This window comes from Patiria miniata, unplaced genomic scaffold (genome assembly GCF_015706575.1).
Source record: "Patiria miniata isolate m_02_andy unplaced genomic scaffold, ASM1570657v1 HiC_scaffold_18, whole genome shotgun sequence".
Taxonomy (NCBI): domain Eukaryota; kingdom Metazoa; phylum Echinodermata; class Asteroidea; order Valvatida; family Asterinidae; genus Patiria; species Patiria miniata.
The window spans coordinates 3415870-3421869 of NW_024037056.1; the positions used below are offsets into that span (position 1 = coordinate 3415870).

Below are 6000 nucleotides of genomic sequence, written 5' to 3' on the forward strand. Positions count from 1 at the left end.
AAAAGATGAACAAGGCTCCCTTTATCCTTCGCTGAAGATTCTAAATATGGCCCTTTTGATTCTACAACAAAAGGCATTTTCATACGAAAGCGGCTATTGACAAGAATACAACAGGTCCTGTGTTCACAGCAGTACACAAAAAAATACGCGGCCTTGAACGCGTACATTTTTTGAGGAGATGAATTTTATAAAACCGACAACGAATTCACACTTTCTTCTTATCTTTTGCAAAGAAATAAACGAAAAAAATTACCATCTAAAATTAAACTATTAATTTACAGTTTTTGAAGGAAAATAAATCGAGTTAAGCAACAACTGGGTTTTGATAGGATATCAATATTTACTTATCATTTTTGACTGAATTTCGTAATCCACAAAATATCACCTTTACACTTCCAATTTCTATTCCACAGATATTCTGTGCATATAAATGACCTCTGCGGAAACTCGTTACTCTAGCAAGTGAAGAATTTTACAACCAAAAAAAAATGGGTCTATTCTTTAGAATCGCATAGGTGACACCTGAAGGGCCCATGTAATGGAATTATTAAAAATGCAATCCTTGAATTGTATATCTGTGTTCCGTTTCACTTTATTTTGAATCTTCATATTTCCATTTCAAGGACGTTGGTGGATTTTATTTATGCTAATGAATTTCCATATTCATGAGCAAAACTGTGATGTCATTCAAGGCACAAACTTCAGTTTCACATCTATTTCAGCATAAAAAGTCACCATATGTTTAGTGGTTTGCTGACTGCTGTGGTTATTTTTCTGCTTTTAGTGGTTATGTAGACAGTAAGACACTGAGAAAATATATTCACGAATGTTTTTAATAAGCAGAATTTTGGATTTACAAATTGAAGAGAAAACCCCTAATCTGAAGGGTGTGTTCCTGAAGTGACGTCACAGAAACAGCGCCCTCCGCTGTCAAGATAAGCATGAAACATTTTAAATGTAAAAAAAAAAAAGGTCTTTGCAAAAGTTTTACCAAAAAGGCATGTCTCATAGTTTTTATACATTTTAGAGGAATGGATATTCGCTACAATTATGTTCCAGTGTAAAGTTCATTTCATGGACCCTTTCAGAATAAACAACGAAGTCATTACTAATATTTGGTCCTTTATGTTTTTCAATATTTCCTGGTTTGTTTTTAATGGCCGTTCTTTTCTCAGTAGACTGTTACTAAGAAAACACAGATTCAAAAGCCATTACATTACCGATTCTTCTGGGATCCATACCATGACGTCACTGTCTTGAATAGCCAAATAAATTTTAGGTAGGCATACTGATTCAGTAGTAATTGTGATGAAAAGAAAAAGTATGCTTGGCTTAATGAGAAACAGAACTTAAAATATGCATCTCTAGTGATGTTTAATAAAAGTGTTTTATATATATGCAGGTAAGCTTCTTTCAGCTTATCTGATGATGTATGAAATGTACGCTATAATTCGGGACATATACACACGAGGACATACTAAAATTGATTATGTCCTTGCCAAAAAATGTCATTTAGTGCACGTTTCCCTTAAAACTATAGTTCAAGCAGTCCATGTATGCATCAGCTTCCATTAAAAAAAACCCATTATATTTTGACAAGAAACCAAGATCAAACGATTTAATAATCATCGTGTAAACGAAACGTCTCTTTTTCATAAAAAGTCACTCGTTTGTTCTGAGTCAAACCCACAGTTCTGATGTAACATGTCGAGACGGATGTAAATACGAGTCCATCCCTGGGTACGCTGTGAGTTTCCCGCTCTAACCATGCTGTGTATGTGCGGCTTTGTCGGTAACCCCAATGTATGTGGGCGTGATTCCCCCGTCCATCCGTACGGGCGCTGAGCGCTGATGCACGGTAGAAGTCCTGACAGAATCACGCTGAAAACCCCATCGTCACGTACCTTGGTCCCCTGTGGGAAACAACCGGAAAGGGTGAAATGGAATGTTAATATTACCAAAGCACTTTTGAATATAGATCATGATAGCCTACTTCTGCTTCAGGGAAATGTATCCAAGTTATCAATAAAATTTAAATTAGAACTCAAAAGCTCGTGTGATTTTGATCAATTTGTTGATAGATAACAGTGCTTAAAAGTATTCCAGCTACAAGGAAAACGTTTAGCAACTCTTTTAGTTAGGATTCTTTGTTTTTACAAATAGTGAGTATCCATGGGGTCATAATAATAGCAAAATACTAGAAGGTATTTCTATATTTGTTCGTACAAAATAAAGAAAAACTGGCAACCAAATAGGTTTAGTTTTGAATCATTGCTTTTGGCCATTAGTGTTGTGAATGTCCTCCGAGAACATCCAGCCGGCCAAATGGCGAGCGCTTTATGAGGGGCAGGAAGGAACAATTCAAAATTATGTTCTTCGGATTTTATAGCAAACAAATAAAACGAAATTTCGCTACATTGTGGACAGTGTGTAGCTCTGTAGCTATCTCGTAACAAATACCAATTGTGTTGGATTGGGATAATAATCCTGCATTAACTAATTGGTGGACTAAACTACAGACTACCTGGGAATTGACGTGCTGAAGGAATAAGACACGGTTATAAGAAACTCATCTTGTCAACATCTGGATGGCATCTTAGACAATTTTTTTTCATGGTACATTTCACTGTTTCCAAATACAAAACTCAGACACATACCTTTCCTTGGCTTCCTACTTCTTCTCGGTTCATTTCCATCCACTTGGGTCAGGCTCTGTGGCACTATGGCTTCCCTGTCTATCTTCTCGATGACTGAGGATTTCTTGGGAGCCTCTTCGGTATCTTGTCTCGATCCTTCCTTGCGCTCGGTAGAGTCCATATCGGTCATCTACTCCGTTCTCACCAGCCAACAGTCTAGTGCAAGTCTGAAACAAGTGCAAATAACATGAATCATAAGCTTGAATACGTGTGTAACGTCCCTGCTGTGTCAACGAGACCAGCTGAAGCATATGAAGTGGCAGACGCTCCCAACTCTACCCGGACGTACTGTGGAAATTACCGGACCGTTGTTGGTAGTGCGCACGCTGTTCCGGTACACGCAACATATCAGTTGGTGTGTACGCTACTCATACGGGAAATTTTGCAGGTGTATTTTAGGACTGCAAACAGGCGCCATCTTAGGGCGTGGCGTTAAATAAAAATCTCACCCGATTAATTTCTGTTCGTGGTTGATTTTTTAGAGCAGAGTTTGTGGTGAGAATCTGTTGTATTTGTGGTATCTCATTTTGTACGAATCTTACTAAATATGTTAAGGAAAATGAACGGTCGCGATCTGGATCCACACATTCCTCACTCTACATTCATGAAAGTATAAAATGTGTTTCATGTGACGTCCACATTCATATACAATTATTCTGTATCAACATTCGGATGAACAGAACGGATACATACACAGTATATTCCAATAGGAAAGACTGAAAGAAGACCGACATGTAAGACAGACTCGTGCTAAAATTAGCTATTCCTCAGCAAATGTGGTACTAAAATCTTTAAAATTGGAATAAAATTATAACTTTTACCCATAGTACTGACGAAAGTGCACATTTTTTAAATTCAGTTGGTAAAAAAAATGGGCCTTTTGTTTCGTTGCAATGCCATTCCCGTGTTTGTGGTTGAACTAACTACTCGGGCAATGACACGTCATACATGGCGGCCTGAAGTGCCACACTGTAACGTGGCGATATAATTGGGGGAAAATACATCAAGCGCACCGGTGTAGAATTTTGGAGGTTTTGAAATGCCGAAGTCATTCAGACGAAAAGACAAACAAGGTTCCCATTGTCCCTCGCTAAAGATTCCAAATATGGCCCTTTTGAGTTCAACAAAATACACTTTCGGGAACAAGCGGTCAAATAAAATTAGTACAAAGGTCCCATGTTTACAGGGGTGTATATAAAACTACGCGGCCTTGAATGCAGATAGACTGTTTTTGAGGAAGGAAATTTAGTTCAATTGATAACGAACTCGGTTATATTGGCACACTGTCTACCTGCCTTCCGGACAGAAATAAACGGCAGAATTCGTCACCAAACAGTTGTACTTACGAAAGACTGAAGACTCGGTCAATATGAGTGCGTTTGCCAAAATTTCGGCAGAACCGTCGTGATATTTATTTTGGAACTAATTTTGATCAGATCGTCCCTGAATCATCGATCAATAGACCGACTACCCACCGTTAATAAATAAGAGCTCCAAAGGTGTCGAATGTTTGGCTGTTCTCATTATGCACCCTCTGATGTTTATGGCATGTTGACGCGATCCGGCGGGAGGAAGCACGCGAGATGGTTTGGAATACTAATCAGGTGTTTGTGCCGTCTGGGTCTGCCGGGTTCAACCTTTAATTATAATATCAATGCCGTTGCCATGGGGATGAACCCACTTTATGATTACGTGAACTTGGGCTTTTGTTCGTCATAAATATTGCCAACTTGTAGGCCTATTGCTCATCGAGGGTAGTTTCCCTAAATTGTTTGGCTGCTATTTTGAACCACATCACGCCAGCCCATGAGTAAACAGACCTCTCCATGACTCCATGGCCAGGCTATCATGTCTGAACATACACGGAAATGGAACACTGTAACGGAAACGAAATATTCCCCATGAACTTTCCTCAATCAAATTTGTGGTTGGCTTTTCAGAGCAAGCATTAGTCCACGATAAATTAGGGCCTGAAAGTGATATTAAATGCTCCGTTTTGTTCCACTACATTTTGTTGATCATCGTTTTGCGCAATTCGGCGCGTTGAATCTTTAAAAAAAAAATTTCATTTGCGTCAGTTTTGGCATTTAAACAGTAAATGTCGAAAACAGCAACTTCAGTGCAGTCAAGTATTGTGAGTTTACGTGAAAAGTGTTTTTAAGAAATTGAAATTGCTTCCGTTTTTGCATGAGACAAATCTGTGTCTTTAATGCTGTATCAATGTCGGATTCAGATTATTCATTTCTTCAAAGACAAAGTGTGTTAGCATAGATTTTTTATTATACCCCAAATGCTAGGTATCTAAGTAATTCTTTTGCTCTTTTTTGGAATAAAGATGATAATTTTGTTTGATATGTGGTTGCGAGAACCATTATTTGTTTGGCGCCAAATGCATGATTTATTACTCCGGAGTTCAAGTGCGCAGTGGCGCCATGTACTTGGCGTTCGTTGATTGGACGAAAGGCATGAGCTCAGCGCGTGATACCGACGTGATACCAGCAATAGTAGACAAAAACCACGCCATAAATAAACTGGGGAAAATTGTTTGCGCAACGATGGCACAAAAAGGACCTTTGTTTAGTTGGAATGCTAACTGCCTGGGAATTTCCAGATGTGAGAAATTCCGAGGCTGAGAAAATTCTAGAAAGATATGGATTGCGAAATACATCCGGGGGAAAACCGGCATATTTTAAGCTTTCGCAACAGGTTGACGTGGACAGAAATTTGATGTTTTTTTTCTGCCAGTAAAACTGAACCGAAGGCTGAGTTATTGTAGCCAAAATCAATAAATCCTCAACGAAATAATAACCTCCCATATGCAAACTAAACTATACATCTGAACCATTTTTGTTTTAAAGAGAATTAGACTGAAAAAAAGAGATACCTCTATCCAGATTCATGCAGTGTTATAGGGGATACAACATGACGAATCGTTTTTTTAAAGAAATTTATAAAAAAGTCACTCTTTTTACCCTTTTTGTGTTTTTTTTGGGTAAAATGTACTATTATGGCCTCGAAATTAAAATCGTATTTCTATTAAGACGAAAGCCATGGGTACAAGACTGATAAATATGACGGATCTTTTAATGCAACTAACTTCAGAACAAACACTTCCTATACGGTGGATAATGGTGAAAATGCAACAAATTTGTGTCTATTTTGCAAATTACGAAATAATGCGGATAATTACTTACTGGAAAGGGATAAAAAAGTCACATAAAAAGTTATGTCCGTCTCCTACTTCAGTATTTCCTTCCTTGAACGAATGTTATATTTTGGAGTCTTCATATTGCAATTTCTTTGC

The 6000-nt window shown here is 38.0% G+C and overlaps 1 long non-coding RNA gene across 1 annotated transcript; it reads right to left on the bottom strand.

Annotated features, from left to right (window-relative positions):
* Nucleotides 1-2790: 2790 nt before the first annotated feature.
* LOC119724246 lies at nucleotides 2791-4164 on the bottom strand. Its single transcript, XR_005270627.1, has 2 exons — nucleotides 4043-4164; nucleotides 2791-2863 (listed from the first exon to the last, which is right to left on the bottom strand). It is a non-coding gene; the product is annotated as an uncharacterized LOC119724246 (long non-coding RNA).
* Between the last annotated feature and the right edge of the window lie 1836 nt (nucleotides 4165-6000).